The 22,375-nt window shown below is 42.9% G+C and overlaps 1 protein-coding gene and 1 long non-coding RNA gene across 7 annotated transcripts in view; one reads left to right on the top strand and one right to left on the bottom strand.

Moving 5' to 3' along the window:
- LOC136294441 (uncharacterized) overlaps nt 1-7,778 on the bottom strand; it is a 33,542-nt gene extending 25,764 nt beyond the window's left edge. For both annotated transcript variants that reach the window (XR_010722404.1, XR_010722405.1), the window contains exons 1-2: nt 7,185-7,778; nt 6,881-7,086 (exon numbers count right to left, since the gene is read on the bottom strand). This is a non-coding gene — a long non-coding RNA (uncharacterized lncRNA). The remainder of the gene's footprint in view (nt 1-6,880; nt 7,087-7,184) is intronic.
- A 201-nt stretch (nt 7,779-7,979) lies between these two features.
- The window catches only part of RALGPS2 (Ral GEF with PH domain and SH3 binding motif 2), a 109,949-nt gene continuing 95,553 nt past the window's right edge, over nt 7,980-22,375 (top strand). For 2 of the 5 annotated variants that reach the window (XM_066192152.1, XM_066192154.1), the window contains exon 1: nt 8,514-8,660. The gene's annotated coding sequence lies outside the window, so the exon portion shown is untranslated. The other 3 variants (XM_066192153.1, XM_066192155.1, XM_066192156.1) reach the window with 3 other exon arrangements.

The raw sequence follows: 22,375 nt of genomic DNA, 5'->3' as shown, positions 1-22,375 counted from the left end.
TTCTAACTTACACTGAGGCAGGTATGGAGCAAAACATCATCCATCCACCTAAAAAACAACATCCACCTAATTCCAACTCCCAGCAAAGCCCTGGGGCATGCAGCAGCATGGTACCAAAGGGATTACCAGCAGCTCAGACTTACAGACAAGACGCACAGACTAGAGCAGATGACGGCTTGCTGCTCTGCTTATCCCAAAGGTATTCCCAAGACAATTGCATAAGTTGTTCTAAAAATGCTGGCTGTAAAACAATGTAGTTTGTCTATCTGAGTAATTTAAGCAATGGTGTTTATTAAAACTAAAGCTGAACTGCCTGACTCTCCGCATCCTTCATAGCAAAGCCCTCCAGTACTGCATGGCAAAGCCTTTAATGGAGCTGCACCTATTTATCCCGGTAGAAATGACAGGCCTGGATTTTCAGACAAGGATTATTACCAGTGGATAAAAAAGCCAGGGTAAATTTGCCTTGATATGCATTATTTCTGAAAATACTTTACAATGTTTTACAAACAGTACAAAACGTTCCAGTTTCCCATCTTTGCAAGGAGTAACAATCATAATGGTAGGGGATAGAAGAAGCAGAGCAAACCAGTCAAAGGAGCAAAGGCTGAAAAGCAGAGGTACCAAGTACAGTTACTTCCTATGAAGCTAAAGGGAATGATTAGGTGATATCCATAATTGCTTCTACGTTGGAGAAAGCAACAGCCCAAGAAAATAAAGTTTGACAAATCTCCTAGAGAAGGGATGAGGCAATTTTTTAGCATGACAGTATTGTCATTGCATCAAGCCTCTTCTGTAACAAGATGCTCAGTGGGTCTCTAATACCTTTCAAGGGCTTCAAGGCTCCAAATATACACCAAGAGATGGATTATGACTGACCATTCTATGGCTACAGAGGGTGATGGATGCAGAGTAAAGTGCTCCCTTAATTAATGTGGCCCACATGAGGGCCAGCAGGCTGCAGTCTTGCCCAGAAGGCAGGAGCACAGGATCTGTGAAATTGCTCTTCTTTGGTTCTCCTGACACAGAAAAGAGAGTGAGCTGTGGCTCTGTCCTTCCTGCTCCTCCACGTTTGGACAAGGAGAGGTAAGTACAAAGCACATGTTAAAGGAACACAACTATCAAGGCTTCCCGCAGCGCAAATAAAGAATTCTAGGAAGTTTCCTTCTTTTCAAAGCAAAATGCTTCCTGATCTCCCCATATCACATTACCTCTCAATGACAATTTGACTGATTAACTGAATGGTAGTATAATCTCCTCCAAATTTATTACATTCCATAACAAAAGTATTTGAATCTATGGGTGCAGTGTTTCCTGTTGTACAGTGAGATGTAAAGATTCCTGGAAACTTCAGCTGAGCATCTCACTAGTAACATTCCCAACCACAGAAAACAACTGAGAGCCAAAGGGGTTGTGGGTTTGGTTTTCCAGTTTCTTTCCAGTTGTTAAACATTTTGCTCAAAATTTGAAAAATAATTTTTTTTCTTTTCCAGATAGTTGTTTAATCACTGCTTGAGGGTGAAAAGAAGTGCATAGGAGCAGATGGCAAGAACATAGGATTTAAGCAGGGGACAGATGTAACCATATTAGGGAGCCTGGAAGATAAATCTCTTGAAATCTTGTGGCAGACGTGATCATTACTTTGTTTACATAGATGAAATATTACTTGTTTCAATTAACAGTTGCTGTTGACCATATTTGGTATCTTTCCCCTTCAGATGGTCATTAAAACCTGTTGTAAATCATCATGTTTGTGCTACTTCCATACCGTGCATAAATCATGTAGGCATCCCAACATCTCCATCCTTTACGGAAAATGTGTAGGTAGATATTTCACGACATAAAGAATGGTGCTTGCTTCCTTTTAAGCAGTTTACCAGTAACGATCGTGCTGTCTCCGGTGAGGCACCAGGAAAGCAGGAAAAGAAGGACATCTGCATTCAGCCTCTGTGCTGCCAATCCGGGCTTTGCCTCTGGCTCCCTCCCCGGCGCTGCCAGCAGCGTCCCTGTCGCAAACGGCTCAAACAGAAAGCACGGTTCTGAGTTCCCTACATCTGCAGCGTGGGAAGGTGGCACAGTAAAGAACAGCATTCTCTCTCTGTGGAAAAATCCATAGGTTGTGTGAGAGACAGCGAGGAAAAAACGTGTGATCTGTGTGCAGCTTCCTCGCTGCTGAGATGTGTGGAAGAGCCTTTGCTGACCTTGGGAAAACAATGTTTTACAAACATAAAGAGGAAGTCCTTTAAAGCGGCTATGCGTGTATATTCTCACTTTACATGTAAATTTATGTATATTTACTTGTATACTTGGGCGAATTCAGAGGCTGCTGCTTGGATACACTCTTTTTAAAGTAGTGAATTTTTAAGCATTAAGAAAAACTCCAAGCTGGTTCAGACTGCTCTTGTGTTGTTCTAATTCCAACTCATCACTTGATCGTTGCCGGAAATGAGAGACAAGCAGAGGTGAAAGCCTAAGGAGGTGTTCTAGCGTTAATCACAACACCTTTGGGAGCAAATATTAGCACATCAATGGAACACAGTGAGTGAGTGAGAGGAGCTGTGAAACATCCATCTACTCTTCAGCATAGCATTCTCAGTAACGTTTTTCTTCTCCAGCTCTAAACTCTTAACACATAGGGTGTCTAGGGTTTATTTGAACCAGATTTCTCTGGTACAGACATTTTAGTACATTAAAATATTTTTATGCTTGGTTTCAAGTTTAACTGAATGGACTGAAAATTTCATTTTGTTATGACTGAAGCAGGAAGTTCATCCTCCTTATTAAGGGGTAGGAGCTAACATATGTGTGTTATGTATTAAGGAAAAACATCCTCCAAAAGGAAAGAGGAAGATGGTGATAGTTACAGCAGTGTTATATTTATCCAATTCTGACTCCTATTTTCCCCTGTAATGAAGGCAAGGACATCACAGAGGATCACAGATCAAAAAGTAGAGTATGTTAGGTGTAAAGGTCACAGACTGCACCTTACTAGAACCTGGATATTAATTGCACAATTAATATTAATGGCATTTCATTTATAAAAGACCTGGATAGGTAAACACTCTAAAATCAGGAAATAACAGAATTAAGGTGTTAGATACCACAACTGTGCTGCAATTGTGAGAAATGATTACACAGTTTCAACAAAAAATTACACAATTTTCTTCTCATAAGCTGACAAGTAAATGTAGCAATATTTTGCATTTCTTTAGTGTTTCTCACCCTGACACACTTGTGTGAATTAAGTGCAGTCAGACTCACGGAATAACTTAGTCAAAGAGTAAGAATAGAAAATAGCATTTACAGGTTATATAAATAAAATAAAACCTTTTACTATATTCTCATTCCTTAGGGAATATATACTTTAGCAGACATCCAGTTGGGACATCTTATATCAAACTGATTTTAACTGATGACTTTTTATGATAACAACTGTTTCTAGATTCTAGATAGAAGAACTTTACTTAGTGCCAAACAATTATTAATTAATGAAGTACTATCTAGATTCCAAAATGTAAGATATACTCTTTCAAATCGTTTGTAACAAGATTAAAAAGGTACTTCCTGAGTACTTTTCTGCAGTACTCAGGAAGCTTGGCTGGAAAGGCAGCAAAATTATTTTGATTTTATATGAGAGTATAATTTTAATCCCAGAGCATCGCATGTCCACTCCTAATAAAGTACTGTTTCTTTTTTTTTTCTTAAATTGTGTAGTCTGTTAATGAAAAAGTATAAAATGCACCCTGCTGGCATTTTTATAGATTTAAAATTTGCATCAACAAGTGCCCTGGACTGCAATGCCAACATTTCATTGCAGCCGCTCCTGCAAGCATATTGCAGTTTGTGAGCAGAAGCACACACGTTTGGTGTTGCCTAATGGAAAAATGGTTTTCATGTGTGAAATTAAAAATAGACAGATAAATTTCCTCCTCTCAGTTGGTAGATTATGTTGAAGATGCAAGGTGTTGCTTGCAAAAGGAAATGTTATATCCTCTGTAAGTTGGGAGGGTTGGGGACAGTGAAGCTGGTTACAGTCTTGTAGGGAGATGCAGCTTGTTGGGCAGTGAATTATAAACGTAATCATTCCTAATAAAATCTAGGATATGTATGTCCAAAAAAGAACCTCTGAGATCAATAGTAAATAATTATTCAAAACACTGCAAGCTGGCCAGACAAATACCATTCCTAAATTTGCTGTCTCGGATGAAAGTTGGCAATGGCAGGTGTGGTGTCCTGTTGTCTTGGTTTGGAAAGACAGGTGCCTGCCAGGGAAAGCTGGAGCTTCCCTTGGAATGGAGAATGTAAACCCTCTCCCTCCAAATTATTATAATTTTGCAATTAAGGGGCCTTTCAGGCAAAGATGTGGGAATAGGAATAACAGTTCTTTACCAGGACTATTAAAAAATACAAATGTAGCAGTACAAAAACCAAGCAAACAAACAAACAAAAAATCCTAGAAACACGGATAGAGCCATGATATGACCTGACACACTGTTAGTCAGGGTGTTAGGGGCAGTCCAAAATGAATCCTCCTGGAGTGACAGATGTGGTTTTGTCGGAGCAGAGATGATCCCGTAGAAGGGTCCAATGGTGGCAAGATGGACCCAGTCTTCCTCTGGGAATCCAGTGAAAAACAGGCTGTCCTGGTGTTCTGACTCCCAGTTTTTATCCAGGTAGGAATGTCTGGCTCCTCTCACTGGGTGGAGCATCTTCCAATGGGATGATGTGATTGTATCAGCCCTGCAGTGAGCCTCAATGGCCCATCAACAGCAGATATCCCCTGGAGGGAGGATGGGTCGTGGAAGAGATAAAGAACACTGCCCCGCCTGGTTTAACAGCTGCCCATTAACAGAAGGCACCCACCCCCTGGAGTTATGAGGAATGGGTTATACAAGAGATAAAGAAAACACCTCCCCAAAAGGTTTCAACAGATGGCAAACAGAACACATACTTTTGGTTACATATTGTACTCCAAGACACCTGTGGGCTGTGTTTCAGCTGTGCTTATTCAGAGCAATTCCCATGACTGTGTTGGTTCAGGTTTGGCCCTCTGGTTTCCTGTCACTTTTGACAGCAGCTTTCTTCGTTATAACCGACTATTTTGCCACATACTTTCATCTTTTCCTCTTTTCACTGCTTCCTGTGATTTGAATATCTGACAGCACAGCTGCAACATTCAACTAATAACATATTTTAAATGGAATATTTAGGAAAATGGGGAAGATCTGTACCAATTAAAAAAATAAGGAACATCAGCTATGTGTATAGAGTTAGCAAGTGAGTATTGGAAAAGATTCTGGAATCATAGGTGAAAAGCAGCTAAACATGGGGCTCTAGTGTAAAACTTAAGTGGAATTGGGTATTTCAGTTTCACAGTCTAATGTACGTGCTCCTCCCTGCTCATCCTGTAAAACTTTTTAATATGAAATGATGGCAAGACAGACAACATTTTCTTGTTTTCTCATTTTGTCTCTTGATGTGTTGCATGCATGGCTGTGTTCATAAACTGAGGAGAGATTTCTACTGAAGCACTGCCTAGGATGCCTGAGCATTTCTGAAACTATTGCCTTTGGTTTAGACCCCTCTATGATGCCTCCTCAGAATTCTTTACTCCAGTATCCACTGCACTGTACTGATCATTATTTATCAATATTGAATGTCACTATATTTGCTTCCTACACACTCCAAGCATCTTCACAATCTGCCCCAAAATTTGGAGTAATGTTGTGTCTCCTACAAATGTTGTCTCCTTTTCCTAGATTATTTAAAGGGTATTTACAACCAAATGAAAACCACCTTACTCTTTTGGACTTTCACCATGATTATGAATGACAACACTTCTCCTGTTCAATCTCTGTTAGTTTTTGGTCTGTGCCATTGCGTTTTTCCTCACAACCCACTAGGCAGTTTTTCTGGATGCATTTAGTGAGAGGATTGTAAAATATCTTTGGAAAATTGTAACCTAACCTATATATACACCCCTAAGCTTGTTTTACAAGAAAAAGTGGTTTGTCTCCTGCTTTAGTGAAGGAGAATAGCTTACAAAAATATATCCCATTGCTTCCCCCCTTCTGAGGTGTTTTTTACTACTTTTTCATTTGTCTTATTCCTCAATTATTTTAGAGCTCTTTTTCAACCTTAACAATTCTCTGATTCTGTACCAGTTTCTTATTTCTATATTACAATTTGTTGTGTTTCCAAATCTGATGAAACATCCCTTCTATCTTCTGACTCACCTGTTGAAAACCTTGCAGCAGGATGGCATCTGGCATTTTATTTTCCTTTCATTTATTCTGGTTCAGAATGAATTTGATACTGTGCCAGATTACCATGGTAAAAAAACAACCAAACAAAAAACCCAAACAAACAAACAAAAATCCCAAGAGGAAACAATGTTCTCTTTCTAGGCACAATGCTTTATCAAAATTGGGGAAATGGCACTGTACCTAACAGTAATGCTATTCTTTGCTCATTGTCAAACTTGTGCCTGTAGTTTCACAAATCCTTCCTGCCTTATTTCCCTGTCACAGATCTAAAAGCTGGTACCCTCTTTCCAGCCTGCTGGACTTGTTTAATCTGGATCGTGGTACCTGTATTCTCACCAGTCTGCAAGTCTATTAAAAATCAGGCATTCTGCATAGCAGGTGGCTCTATATTTCATTAAAACCCATAGCAGGTGGCCATAGATCCAATGGCAGCCGTTCCAGTCTAGGAACAAATTACCAACTCCATCTCCCATGGATGGGAAGGAAGCAGTGACTGTCTTAACGCCACGACAGGATGAAAATAAGTCAGTTCACAATTTAATGAGATCAGGCATTGCTTTCAAAGCATTCAGAATACGTATAAATGGTAGCTATTAATTATTGCAATAACTCACTGGGGCCGGAGCCTGCCTGGCTGGGGCTGTGGATGGGAAGGTGCCAATGCCGACTCCTGTCCCCACGACAGTAGCACTGCCAGCTCTGGCGACTGTAGAGCAACTCTTGCAGAACCTTGTGGTTTTCTGAGGGCTTTCACTCCAGAAATGGTGCAAACACTTTGAAGGCCTTGCTTCCCCACCATAAACTGATTATTCCCTAACGACTGTGGGAGCAGAGAAGGAAATCATAAAAGTCATTGCACTGCGCCTCTTCAGAACAGAGTTCATAGCAATGCAATAGTTTTTATTTTTTATTACTTACCTTGCCCCCGTTGCCTTTTCGCTCTTTAGGGAGCAGCGCCTCACGGAGAGCTCAGCATGGATTAAAGGAGGTTCAGGAGGGATCTTCTCGCTCTCCACAGCGCCCTGACAGGAGGGTGGGGCCAGGTGGGACTCGGGCTCTGCCCCCAGGAAACGAGGGACGGGAGAGAGAGCGGTCCTAAACTGCGCCAGGAGAGGTTTAGGTGGGACAGTAGGAGGAATTCTTTCACAGGAAAGGTGAAGATGTAAACGTAAATGAACTTTGCAGTGAGGGCGGCAGAGCACTGGAACAGCTGCCCAGGGAGGGCGTGGAGTCTCCCTCTTGCGAGACATTCCAAACCCGCCTGGACGCGTTCCTGTGTCACCTGCTCCAGGTGACCCTGCCTGGGCAGGGGTGTTGGACTGGATAACGTCCAGAGGTCCGGTCCAACCCTAACAATACTAGGATTCTGTAATTAGACACTGGAACGGGCTGCCCAGGGAGGCGGCGGAGTAACCGTCCCTGCAGGTGTTTCGGGACGTGCCATCGAGTGCCCTGCTCTGCCCCACGCGGCAGTCGGTGCCGGTCACAGCCCGGACGCGCTGGTTCCGAGACCTTTCCCACCGCCAGCGCTGCCGTGAGGGCGGCAGCGGCGGGGCCGCCCGCCCTCAGCGCCGGCCGGGGGGCGGGAGGGGCGGCGCTGGGGCGGCGCGTGCGCGGCCCGCGCGCGGCGCCGGGAGGAGGCGGCTCGGGGGGGGTCTCTGCGCGCATGCGCGGGCGGGGCGGCCCCCCCCCCCCCCCGCCCCCCCCCAGCCCGTGTGTGTGTGTGTGAGAGTGAGTGAGTGAGTGTGGGGGAGTGTGGCCGCGGCCGCCCCGCGCCTGCCGAGCCCGGGCCGCGCAGGGACGCCGCACACACCGCAGCCCCTCCGGCGGCACCTCCGGGCGGCCGCCCCGCCGTCATCCATCCCCCCTCTCGCAGGTGAGCTGCGCTGTCGCGGCGGGGAGGAGGAGGAGGAGGAGAAGAAGAAGAAGGAGGAGGAGGAGGAGGGAGCCGGCGCCCGCCTCCGCGGGGCTCATTGTCCGGCTCCTCAGAGGAGGAGGAGGAGGAGGAGGAGAGAAGAAAGGAGGCTTCACCCCGGCTCGCACGCCGGGCCTTGCAGGGCTGTTGCCGGTCGGGGATTGGAGGCGCTCCGTCCCCTCCCAGATCCGGGGAGGGTCCCGGCCCCCCCGGGGCTCCACCGCCCACCTGCCGCCCTCTCCTCTCCTCCTCCTCCTCCTCCTCCTCCTCCTCCTCCTCGCGCGGGGGTGGCGGGGAGCGGAGCCCCCTCTCGCCGGTGTGTACGCGGCGGGGCACCAGCCTGGCTGTGGGACGGAGGCATGCGGGACTTGGGGAGAGATGTTCGGCCCCCCGGTGCCTGCTTGCGGGGCTGAAGAGTGGGTTATAGCGTGGACACCCCAGCTGTGCTGTCTGTGGAGCCCTCGGGGACGGGGGTGTCGGTGCGTGGGGCCGGGCAGAGCCGCGTGGGGCACCGCGGGGGCCGGAGGGCGGCCGGGGCGGAGCGGAGGCTGTGGCGGCGAGATACCGCTATCCATCGGTCCTGCCCCAGGGACGGGCCCAGGGACCGGGGCACAGGGGCAGGGCAGCGCACAGGGATGGGACACGAGGGGTAGGGCAGCACGAGGGATGGGGACACGACGGGCAGGGCAGCACGAAGGGATGAGGACACAAGCGACAGCGTGGACAGTGGCAGCAAGCAGGGGATGAACACCACGTCGCGCCACTTTCATGTACACTAGGGTAATTTCAGAGCATGTTACTTTCCAGTAGAGGGGAATCTGCTGTAGAGGATGGACAAATAGGTGCTGTTTATTAGACATGAGGCATGTTTAGCATTACTTCTCTTCTGGTAGCGGATGCTGGAAAAGCGATTCTGCAGATATATTTCAGACCACGATGAGTGGTGATGACAGGTAATAGTTTGGAGTAACTTGCCCTGTGGGTTTAACAGTAGTTACAGGCCTGGTGAAATTCCATAGACATGTATATCTGTTTGCAGGTTTCCTATACTGACACTATTGGAGAGATCCCTCCACTGAAAAAAGCTGCTTTTGCACAGGTCTTATTCCTGCACCCCTCCTTCCCTGCCTCTGCTGAATTAAGGAGCCTTGCAATCTCAGATAGCTAGAAGGTGGAAACTATTTCTTTTCAAATGGGACCTGTGGATAACCAGGCAATCACATTTTTGATAGGCCTACAGCTTTTCAGGTTTTCTCAGGACTGGAAAATATGGGATGCACGACGATTATTTCCTCTTTTTCTCGTATCGCTGCTTGCTTCTGCAGCTGACTTCATTTTAGTTGTACTGTGGTGGGGTTTATTTCTAAACAAAATGGGTAAAACATTATATTCATGCAAACTGGTGGTTTGAAACCCCTTTTGGTATATAAACCTATATAAAACTGGCATGTTTTACTGGTCGTGCGTAATTTTATTTAATGAACTTCAGCCTACCAGGTGTTTGTTTTAAAACACTATTAACTCTTAGCAAGGCATTAGAAATAATAGATGGACCAAAGCTTGAAAACTACTCTTGCATTTTTTTCATGTATTATTGTAAGGTGTAGTATCTGACAGCAGAGCCAGAGGACTCCCAGAGGCACCTCTGCATGAGCTGTGCTGCCTTGGACCCTGCTTTTGGGAGTTGATATGATCCACATGGGTGCCAAAACACCTGGGCTGAGTTGGCACCATCAAGTGCCCCAGCATAACGTTGTACAGAAGTTGATAATTGTGATTTTTTTTTTTCCCTATCAATGTCTCTGATTACTCTGGAAAGTATTTTACATTTCTGGGCTATACAAGTAAATTCCTTTTTTTTTTTTTTTAATTTTTATTCCAATGGTGGGCTTTTTTTTTTTTTTTTTAAGGGAATTCCTTGCAGAAGCAGACCTATTCCTGCTTTGCACAGCCTCTGCACATCCCTGCTCATGGGTTTTCTGCAGTCCTGCTCAGAAGTTGGCTAAAGCTGGGTCACTGGAATAGAGAGGGTGCCCTCTGGTGACATCTGTGTTTGGAATTTGGGCTGCATGTAAAGGAACACTCCGGCTGGTCTGGAATTAAATATTCCTCCCAGCACAGCTGGGGGTGTGTTCTGCACTGAGATGCTGGTGTGGCATGGCTGAGATGGGGGACAAACACTTGTGAATTCATGTGGAGGATGTACAGCAGCCCCTTGGTGTCTGTGAGGCCCCTTGTGAAATATTCTAGCTTGTAATTTATTTTGCTGCATTTTAATAAGAAATGTTTAACTCAGTGCAATAGAGACAATGCACCCCCTCCAAGAAAACCCCCTTCCTGAGGTTATTCTGTTTACTCAACAGTGGGTTTTGTTTGTTTTTTCCTGTAGAAATGTGGGGGGTTTCCTGCAGATTTTTTCACACTTCTGTCTTGCCTGGTGACTGTAGATTAAAAATGCCAATATTTCGATGTTTTATTGATCTTTATGCTGCTCAGCACTAAGGAACAAGAACGGAGATACAGGGCTAACTTTAACTTCAGCTAATTGTGTAAATTCTGATTTTTGAAGTTGACTGTGTTTGTACAGAAAAGTAATGCAGTCATAGTGTGCTAATGTTCTGCTCGATATGTTTGAATATTAAAAGATTTGAATTGACAAGCCACTTCTCCATCTTAATCAGTTTGTTCCACTGTTTTTTTCATTGAGATTAGGAGTTAATCTTTTCCTTTATATTTGCTTGAAGCTGAGTCATTTGAGCTCCTCCTTTCATTCAATAACTAAAGCTGAGTTGAAAATATCCTTTATGGGTGGGGAGTGTAATTGGTTGCATTTTTTCAAAGTATAAGCCACTAAAGGCATGATATATTTATCTTGTAAGTGTTGATTTACAGCTCCTGTTAGAAAACAGACTTGGAAATGTATTTTCAAAATAATGAGGAAACATTTCTGTTAAAAACCTCTGCATTTAAATACCTGGAACGGCTGCAGTAGGAATCATCTTTTAATATAAGTGTGTGTGTCATAGTTACTGCATGAACAGAAGCTTTGTGGGCTTCATGTTTTGTCTGTTTATGAATTAATCACTTTAAAAGACCGCTGGAACGAGTGTGTCTTAATGTTGCAGTTGGGCGTTTTAAGTACGTTCTCTGTGTGCTCAGTCCCCTGGAACATGTGGATGTGTGACTGCAACTCTTTTTTGTTTACAGAGATCCATGCAAGCCTTGTAGGACTGTAGGGAGAATGGCATTGGAGTCCTGGCTGTGGGGGGCTGGTCCCACCTGGCCTTCTGCCCAGCAGGACGAGGCCATCCAAGGTGGGAGCTGGACCAGGCAGGTGAGGTGTGTGAGGAGGGCTCCCAGTGCTGGCCCTGAGCAGGCAGGAGAAGCTGTGTCAAGTGGAGAAGGTGAGGGAGCAGGGACAGGCTGGCCTGAAGTCCGAAACAGCGAGGGTGTATCACGCATTGTGGTGTGTTGTGGACGCTGAGAGGTTAGAATGGCAGAAATGATGGGTGTTGAAACGGCTTGTGGCCAAGGGAGGCTGTTCCCAGTCTGTGTTTCAGTTTATAGGAGAGTTTGTCTTGAAAATGGGACCTGTTGGGTAATTCTTACAGTACAGCAAATAAAACACTGGCAAGTCTAGTGAGTCACCACAAGGTACTTTAAAATTCAGTGTTCCTGACCTGCACATAAGGCTGATCTTTACTCTCTCAGACTCACTGCTCTGAGGTGTGCCGCTCTAGTACACGCTCAGCTGGTGTTTTCAGAACTCCCCAGGGGCTTCCACATGGGTTGTAGACTGTCATGTAGCACAAGTGGTGTCTTCCTTGAACCCGTGGAGATTCCCTGAGTTTGCTCACAGAGTGCTTCCTACCCCAGCCTTATTGTCACTTGAACCTTTTTACATATCAGTACTTCAGCACAGACAAACAACAGCCCAATGGTAAGGTGTACTTTTCCGTAAGGATAGGATTCCCTTTCTCTTCCCATGTCTTTCTTGTCCTACAGTCCTGACGACAAGAATGACAGTTTAGGTAAAACTAGGAAAAGAAACCATGCAGGGCCTGGAGGCTTTGCCCTTATTTCTATAGGTCTGTGCTGTTTCGGTGTGTTTTGGCCCTTTGTATCAACTGCATCAACAAGTCAAGGTTTCCTGCCCCAGAACCTCCCTGGCTGTGCTGCAGTGTGCACCTTGGGCTGGCATGGAGAAGCTCTGGAGCTGCTTGGTCGGAATATCAAGAAGCTCTCTTATCAGCCCCTCCTGAGCATCATTTCTGTGGTTTAAAAACCTGCCTATTTTCTCAGTGGTAAAGAGCAGCCTCCTTTGTTAAAGACTAAGGCTGTGACATGGCAGCTGATTTGATGCCAGATGTGAGAGAGAGCAACACATCCATTGCTGCTTGATGGTCAAGGGGATCCCTTTCCCTTTTCTCTTTTCCAGGCAGATGTTGCTTGCAGTCCCCTATGATAAAGTAGATCTTGATTCAAACTCTTAAGAATGGTTATTTATTCTGTTTCTTTGAGATGCAGGACTTGTGGCTTATTCTCCATGCCTGTTTCAGAATTTCATTTGTATTTAGATGTACACATACATTCTGTAGGCTTGAGATTGTGTGTGAGCATGTGCCTGCACTATTTTCCCTGGTCTGTCTGAGGAGACTCTGTGTCTCTTCCATGTGTTTCAAGGGTGACCACAACAGTTAACGTAGCTCAGTGCCTCATCAGTATGTAGTTGAGATTTGAACATGGATTAGAACAAGCTGGCTGAAGTTCAATCCAGATAAAATATACATGATGATGTGGATGTAATTATCAGCCTCCCTAACTGAAGGGCTGCATTTGCCATTTGGTAGAAGTGTTAGTGCCCTCTGGTGACTCACGTTTATTACTTGTTCTTAGCAATCATATTGAAGCAATAAAATCAGATTTTTAAGTCTTTGGAAGGCTGAGACCCCCCTCTACCGATTAGACTTGGAAAATTTGACTGGAAGTTGTCTGCCCTTCCTCCCATGGGTTTTAGATGGTATTGTAGTTCCTAGTGCAGGTAAGGAGGTGTAACAAGCCTGGGTCAGTTAAAGAGTCGAAACCAGCATGCTCAAGGCATAAGCAGTACTGCCAGCGAGGGAATTTGATTGTCGAGCTTGCTGTGAGGTCCTCTGCCAAAAAGTGGCTGGCCCAATATATTAATTTCCTGGAGCTCAGGAATCTCTTGACTTACACTACATGTCCTGTGTGTCCGTCAGCTGTCTGAGGGCTGAAGTGCTCAGAGAAGAAATGGATAACAGGGTTTGCAGAGGAGAAGCTTGAGATACCCTGGCTCTCATGCTGTAATTCAGTTTTAAAGTGATTTGGATGCAGAATGTGGTGCAGAAGGTTTTGCTGGTTTGGAGCTGCCTCAGTGGCACTTAGGCTTTGGGGATATGTATGTGTCACCTCTTTTCCTCTTTAATGGAGCTGTGCTTTTGGCAGCAATCAATTAAGTCTGAAGTGACCTAGGTCTGGTTGTCCACGCTCTGACCATTGCTCTAGTAGTGTGGCATTAAAAGCTGTTTGATTTGTGCCTGCCTCATTATTCATTAAGGGACAGCTTGGAGACTGTGGAATCTGCTCTCATTGAAATGGGCTCAGATTGATTGTGCCGGGGAAGAAGGGTATTGATCTTTTTCAGAAGCTGAAGGTGTATTTCTTAGATAATAGTGGCTAGATAAAACTGGCAGAGATCCTGAAAAAAGTGATCTTAATGCAGTTTGTAAATTGGATTGCTTTTATCACATTATTAATGTGCCCAGGGTTTGGGGTAATTGTCTAGACTATAGTATTATATTTTCATTTAGATTTAGAATTAGTGATATAGTGTCACAGAGTGTCTGGACTCAGACCAATAAGTGAATAAACAGGACTAGTACAAAACACATTTTCTGCTGTGATACATCCTTTTCAGATTAATGTGTAGGCAGGCAGAAGCCTCCAGTGAAAATTACTGCTTTTCTCAAATTACTCTTTTTCTTTATTAGCTTCTTATATGAATTTGTCTGAGGAGGTGTGTAAGCACAGGTGGACTTGTGAGTTCTGTGTGAACCTCAAATTTATAAACTCTGTAAATGGTTGTTTCTAGTCCACTTGTTTTATTGCCAGGTTGTTTGTGCAATCTTCTAATTGCACTGAATTTCTTGCTCGATAACTTTGGGGTCCTCCCCAGTTGTAACTAATCTAAATTGGTTTGTAATTGGATTATGTTGTGACTCCATGTACAGTGAGGCAACTTATTTATTGACTGCTCACTTCTCACCCTGTATTGGCAGAAATAGATGATGCAGTAGAGAGAGCTGCATCAGGAAACTTACCCAGCTAAGAAATTAAGCTTCTCTCCCTCCTTGTCTTGTTTTTCAGTTTGATAGTTCCCCCAAACTGTTCACTTCAGCTGTACAAAATCTTGGGCTAATGTTGTGGCAGAGAAAGGAACAGGAAAAAGGGTTAGTGGTGGAGATGACTGGCAAGTATAAAAGCAAGTTGCCACAAACGAGCTGAAATCAAAAGTGGATCAAATGACACCTGTGTCCCTAGCTGGGTGTGCAAGTCTGGGAGCTTGGAATAAACTTTGTTTCAGATTTTATGCAGAAAAATTTGAGGCACTTTAGGGTCTTCGTAGCACTTCTCAAGTTCCTTTTGCGTAGAGCTAAACTCTGCCATTGTTGCATCCTTTACCAGCAGGCTGGTGGTGAGTTGAGAGTGATGATGGTGTTGGTGGAAACTTGGCAATACAGCTGATCGTGTCCAGAAGTCTATTTTGGGGATTCCAAAAGCATCTGCAATAAGCAGGTGTGAGGTGTTGGAATGCTGGTAGCATTGCACAGTTTCCTACGTGTTTGTTGTGGATTTCAAAATGCATGTAAATTCTAAGTGCCAGGTGAGTAAAAGATAAAAAGGTTCAAAGATTCGAGTTGCTCACTCTCCCATTGGAGTGAAAACTGCATCACTGTTTTGTGCTGTCACTAATTAGTAACTTCAGTGTTACGAAGTGTATTGATAGAGCACGTGGTTACGTGGGTGACTCGTAATTGTTGTACTTCCTGTCCCACTGTCGTGTCATTAACTTTCCCTGTGTGGTTAAAGGGCACCTGAACAGTGCTGCTCGTGCTGGCAAGTCCAGACCACTCTGCCAACAGCCGCTTTTCCCATGTGCTTTATTGGTAAGTCTACCTGAGTGGTGGCAGCCATCTCGTTTATTTTTAGAATATTAGTCATGTACTTTTAGACTGACCAGTTTGTTTAGGCATTAGTCATCAGCTTGTCTGGTAAGTACCTCTAAATAACTTTGATATTATTATTGATCAGACTTCTACAGAAATATGCCAACAGGCATTCTGGAAAAGAATAATGGATAAGAGTAGGATCCATTGAGTTCAGTCCTTCCATGCAGTTGAAGTGATTAGCAAGTATTTTCTGGAGCTCAGAGTGCAAAATTACTGAAGTATTAGCAAGACTTCTTAGCTACACACAAACCCTCTGCTGAGAGACATGAGTGTGGTGGACAGTGAGCAGCTTGAAGCTTGAGGCATTTGTTAGGGTGGGTTAAACCTGGCCCTTGCAGGTCTGCCTCATGATAAAATAAGGTTGAACATTACCTAGCTATAAGGCTTTATTATTATTACCTTTTAATATGTCCTTCACTGAGGTGTCAGGTGTGTGGTTTCTTAGGAAACTGTTTTCTGTGTTATTTATGTAATAGCAAATGTCCCTCTGTGGTGGAAATGTTTTTGCTACTTTGTGTTTGAAAACTGCTTTGCTCACCATCCATTGCTGGTTGTTTGCTCTGTTGATGATACATAATTTCTTGTAAACCTCCATTTGGGGATTTTTTTCCCTCCTAGGCTGGGCCTGTTTTGGATTTATTTTGTACAGATTTTGCTGGGTAGCTCTTTAATAATAGATTTTGATATTCCTAGTGATATAGCTTGTTTTTAATGGTGCTTTAAGCAAGTACATATTGTGTTACATTGGACAAAGGAAGGTAGCAGTAGCAAGTCTAATCTCAGAATGAAACTGTAATTCTTTGATTATTTTTTAAACCCTTAGGTAGCTGTAGGTATGCTGGCAAAAGATGATTTCATTTGTGGAGATTGTTCAGCTCTACTGCCAATATCTGTTAAAGTGGTTAAGTTTGGAATAATTTTAAAGGAATTTGGACAGGAAAATGATACTAACCAAATAGTAGTCAGGAGATGAGACCAAAAGGCAGGATGATAAGTTTCCACTGGAGGTGGGTGCCAGAGGTACAGTGTCTTACAAAGCTGAAGGCACATTAAGGCATTATGAAGTGAAAAAAGCTACTTTTGAGGTACAGTATTTCTTTACCTTTGAGGAATGGCAGGTAAGCAGATGGAGTGTGCTCCAGGACCTGCTTGTGTGCAGCGTCCTCAGTGCCTGCGTGTAATGACTTGCCCTTGTACTTAATTAACTCGTTGGGGTTTTTTTAATGTGGATTGGGTCTATGTGATGACAGAACTTGAATTGTATTTCATGCTGTGACTTGCCTTCAAGACTTCTGAAAAGTCAGTCTTGACTCTTTTCTGAAGCTGGTGGGAAGGTTTCTTCAATTAGGACCTTGTTCATGTTTCAGATAAGGCAATTTAATTTATCTTCAAAGAGGTATTTCTGTAGCTGTGGATAAGCTGGTGTTCAGGGACACGGGTTGGTTAAGAGGAGAGGTCTAAAACTGTCAGAGACCAGCAGCTGGAACTGTTTTCATTTCTTCTGGTTTTGGTCACGAATGCCATGTGACTGGGAGGGAGAAGGGAAAGAAATATCCACATTTTTGTTGCTGCACATTGCTAAATTATTTTTTTGTATGTACAGTGGAAAGTTTTTAAGTATTTAAGGTGCCATTATGTCAGGGCTCATGAGAAAAACTTAGCAAGTATGCGAAACGGGTATGAATTCTTAAGCATGTTTAAACTAGGAGGAGTAAACAATATGCACTATTGATTTGAGGCTGATGTGGTTTTGTTGAAGAATAATTCTTGATCTGAATTGTATCGCTTATAAGACAGTAAAGACATTAATTGAAGGGGCATTGTGGAGGCCAAAGTCTTTTATAAAGGGTAGGTTTGGAAAACGTGAAATCTGTTGTGCAGATCTGTATGTTGACACAATTCAGAGGTGTGTTGCAGTTGTGTTGCACTGTTAGACAGATGTAGAAATCCAGTCGGCATCTGTTAAGCGATACTGCTAAAAAGGGAAGATAGGTCCTTGCATTATTTATCAGACAAACATTAGAGGTGTCTTGCTAAGCTATTGCACCCACAAAACTTTTGTTAAATCCCTCATTTGTAAACAAAGGTATATTGTAGAACAGTTTAGACCTTTATTTCAGCTGTACCTGTTTTTTTTTTTTAAAGGTAACTCTTTATTTTCCTGACTTAGGAAATGATTTTGCTTACTTTTTCTTTGTCTCTTTTTATGAGGTAATAATCTTAAATGTAAAACAGAACCAGGCAATAGTGGAGTTAAAGGACGTGGACAGGGGTGAGATCTCTCCAGGGACCAGGAAAAGACAGGCTTCCCTTCCTGCCTTGGGATTTGCCTGAGTTCTGTGTTGCTTTCAGGTGTCAGATTTCTGTGTCTGCTACTGAACGTCATGGATATCTTCTTGATTTTACTTGAAGTGAGGGAGGGAAGATGAGGAGAAGTGATGGACTTCAGCAACTGAAGTTTTTGTTGCTTGTCTCTTTCTCTGGTGTCATCTTTCCCTATTACGTTCCAGCCCATTAATGGAATTGGATATCTTTTTTCCCCCCAGGGCAGTAGGGTGTGTTTCTATGATCTTATCTTTAGATTTGCTGATCACTGTTTCTTTGTGGCTGTTTCTTTATTTCTGATTCTCCTAAAGTTGGTAGAAGTGCTTTGCTTACAGGAAAATAATTGCTGTGTTTTGGAATTCATAATTAGCATCTTCTCCAATGATGAGGAGGCCGATGATTTTTAATGTAACAATACTTAAAATCAGAGAACATATCATGGACAAAATAAAGGAATCTTGCCTAGGCTGGAGATGCCACTTGTGGATTGTGTTCTCTTTTGATTATGGGGCTGGGCTGAGCATGTGCTTGGGTCCCAGGGTGAGCTGATGTTGAATTGGCTTCATTTGTCAGTGAGGGAGCTGGTTTATGCAGCAGTCTCTGGTAAGGCAGCCCTGCTGTCTGATGTTTGCCAGCTCTGTCAGATTAATGGTGTTTATTAGCCACACGCTACTCTCCAGGAAAACCCTGCTCTGTGAACAAACTAGGTTCTTCTGTCAGAAAGACCCTGGAAATCCCTATATGAATATTGCACTTAAATTGGTAGTTGTGTTGCCTGGTTTTGCTTAGGTAGGTATTGAAAGATAAATTTGTATAGGTCATTAAAGTATCTTTGCTTTTAAGTGGTAAAGCTGTTTCAAAAGTATCACCTGCCAAAACACACTAACCATGTTGTGGCTGGTGACTTCACTGTATTTCTACTGTAAGATACTAATGCCCTATTTATGGTGTGGCTGGTTCTCTTTTATGTTTAAATAACAGCAGGACCAGCATGAACCTCCCCTACTTGGCAAGCTGAGCATGAAACTAAAAGATTAAAGTGTTTTCAAAGTGCAGCCAAGGTATTGACTTTTTCAGCCATTCTTTCAGCAGGTAAGAGGCAACTTGCTTCCTGCTAGTATAGTAGGGGGAATTGCATTACTAATTTGTGTTTTGATTTGATTTTTTAGTTTGGTGATATGGATGATCTTGACTTTGAGACAATACTGAAAGCTCTTAATTAGTTACATGTATACACACACACACATACACACGTGTATATATTTAATTGGGTTGCCTGTCTAGCTCTCCAGCTGAATTTGTTTCCCAGCACAGCTTTCTCTTCACTGGGGCTTTTGTGTTGCTCAGGCAAGGCTGCTCCCTCTTTGGTGTGTAGTGTCCTCTCATCCTTCTAATGTTGACAAGATTTCCTTGTACCTCCAGAACAAGGACAGTTTAATGGCAAATCAGCATCAAATCCTTGTCCAAACTGTAACTTAGGCTCCTCATTCCAAATACTTAGAAACAATTGCTCAGACCCTTTGAGTTCTCTGTGTCAGTCATGGCCATTTTTTCATGTTTTTTTTCCTCCTATTCAAGGTGAATCTTGCATGAGAGCAAAAATGCTTGTCTTAGGTAAGCTGCATGTTTATGTGACTGAATTTTTGTTTTAAGGCAACAATGCAGGGCATTGCAGACTCAAAGAAGTGTTGTATTTGTATTTAGATGAGGTGAAGAATTCACTTCCATTGGTTTGTCCAGAATGACCAATGTCTGTTGCTTTATAAAAAGCCAGTGTTGTTGGTTATTCTGGGCCAGAAGATATCCTCTCTGCAGAAGGGGAAAAAAAGATGTTTGTGCAAAATTTAAGACAGAATTCCTGCAGGATTTCCTGCCAGAAGTTGCCAGGGAACAGGAATCCTTACCTGGCAGATGTCTAAGGATCTTTGCTTTAGTTCTAGTTGTGTTTTCCCTGAGCTTTGTGCTGCTTTATCGCTGTGATGGTTTTGGTGAACCTGGAAAGGAAAGCAAAGCATTTTTCAATCGTTTTGCTAAGATTAGAGATTTTGGCTCTTAGTATTAGTGAAGTAGCAGATAGGAGATTTTATTGGGAGGTTCTAATCTGTGAGCTTTTTAAAGATAAAGTTACCATCACCTCGTGGTCACATGACTATGGCTTTTATATCCCTACTTGCCATAGTCTGCCCTGTCATGCCGTGGACTTTCCTGCATTATAGCATTCTAGGTTTACTTCTTATCTGTTAAAAGGCTAACAAAAAGATTAATACAATTTTTTTTAGTTAACTGAAATGTTAAATGGCATTATTTCCTCAAAAGGAAAGTATTTTCTGCTGTAAGCCAGTAGTTTACATTCGAAACACCATTTCCCTTCAAATCTGTCACAACTATATTGTGTGCAGGATGCCTCTGTCATTACTCTTGGACCCAAATTTCCAGCTTGCACATATCTGCACTTAAATCAATCTTTAATATCTGCTTTCATTGATTTGGCAGAAATGGATGCAGCTGTGTTTCATGAGCTTAAGGATATGTTTGAGTGATAATTATCCAGTCATCCACTGAATAGCTCAAATATCCAAGTAGTTGGGTAGCATATCACTTGTGAACATACTGTGCTGAATTCATAGTGCTGGAATAATCTTAAAAATCCTTCTTGACAGGCTGTATCAAAGGCATGTCATTAATCTTACCCCTGCAGTGTCTTTCTCTTGGTTTTGTAACAAGAATTTAAGGCCTGCCTTTACTACTGTTAGAGGTATACAGATGATTTTGTGTAGCTGGTTCTTACTCTTTGCCAGCTGTGCTCTTCAAATTAATGCTTGTGCTGCTACATCTCAGTGTCTTTTTGATGTCTTCTGAATAGAATTGTATTCTACATCAGTTACACAAGTTCTGTAGATATTTGTTTTGTCATTCTCTTCTCTTTAGGCCATATCCTTTCATCAATAATGTAGATAGATGGATTAGAAATGGCTCCAGCAGGGCTCTCATTTATACTGCCCATTTACCTGAAATCACATTGAGATTTTTCTGGTGACTGGACTGTTGTTGTTAGTGCACAAACAATAAATGGGTTTACCAGAATTTCAGGCCTTCAAATAAATTCTTGTCTACCTTGAGTGTCTGAAGAGACACCATTACCCTGTGGTCTGCTCAAAGTTTCTGTTTTGATAACAAGAAAAAAAGTCTGATAGCATCTTAAAAATACACTCTCCTCCTTCATGAAAGCATTCACTCTGAATTATTTCAGTCGAAGGAAGCATATTCTTGGTCAACAGCTTCAGGCACTTTGGGTGGGTAAATGGTCAGGCCATCTGACTGTGGGAGTCCTGTGTTTGATTTAACTTGGTTTCTGTGTGACTTGGTTTCTGTCATGTTTTATTAGACAGGTGCTTTGGTGGTCACCAGTTGCTGACTGATCTTGGTTGGGGAAAGGGATTTATCATTAAACAATGGATATTTGGGTCTTTATCTGTTCTCTTGTGTGAGGCCCTTCCAAAGGGAGTTAGAAATATGGGAAAGAGGTGAATGGAATGCTCAGAATGATAAATAATTGGTTTGTGTGTTGTTTGGTTGTTGAAGTTGTCTACCCTGGGCTTGACACACTTCCAACAATGAATGCAGGGGATAGTGACACAGGCAGAAGATCCAGCTCTCTTCCCTGTTGTAGTTTCCCATAATAGTCACCAAATACCAAACAGGCAGTTGTCAGGCTGATAGATTCTTTCCTGTTAGCACCATTTCTATAGCAACGGTGCATATCAATGCTCAGAAAAGAATAATTATAGAGATCATCACTGAAATGTTGTTATCCCGGGTTTTATTGATAGAGGCTGCACTCATCTCTCTGAAAGCTGAATTTCAAACCAGGCTAAGATATTGTGTGTCCTCCTTGAGAGGCCCTTAGTGGCTTAATAAAGAAATACAGTAAAATGTTCTCTCAGCAGTATTTTCTTCTGAGTGAGAAAGTCAGGCATTCAACAGGGGAGGAGTTCTGACTTCTTTTCCTTAAATGTCAATCTTTTTTGCCATATTGTGCACAGGGTGCAGTCAAGGGTGGTGGATGTACCAAGTCCTTAATACTGTGGATTTGGACGCTGGTACTCACAAACAGTTGGGACTTTCTCATTTCCCTCTTGTTAAAAATCTGTCCTAGGATGATTTGATCATCTTAATTTTGCAATGTTTGCAGTTTTGACTCTAGCACTCAATGCCTACAGGAGTGGGTGTGGAAATTTGTTTTCTTTACATCCCTGTGTGATGTATAGGGGTTAGTTTTTGTCTTTTTTTTTTCTTACGTGTGCTTTTGGCATATGAGTGGTGGTGATTGCTCATGTCAGAGTTCCTGTAGTCTGTTTGCAGTAACAAAGCTCAGGCTGTCAGTTGTCATTCCTGTCTCAGAACTTGCAAGTGTGCCATTGTACATAAAATTATATTCAAGCATTTCTACAAAATAGTTTTCCTGTGGAACACTTTCTTTTCTGAGAGAAGGCATGCCGCCTGCATGGATCCATTTGCAGATCATTACAATGATTTTTCTTCAAGTCTGCCTTCTGCTGACATCTTTTGTGTTGCCTTATTGAAAATAGTTTTTAAAAAGCTAGGAATATAGAAGGCAG

Source organism: Chamaea fasciata, unplaced genomic scaffold (assembly GCF_029207755.1).
Source record: "Chamaea fasciata isolate MVZ Bird 193981 ecotype frontalis unplaced genomic scaffold, bChaFas1.0.hap1 SCAF_10, whole genome shotgun sequence".
In the NCBI taxonomy this organism is placed as follows: Eukaryota; Metazoa; Chordata; class Aves; order Passeriformes; family Sylviidae; genus Chamaea; species Chamaea fasciata.
The sequence above is the reverse complement of the archived record's forward strand: the minus strand, read 5'-3'. Positions and strand labels throughout refer to the sequence as shown.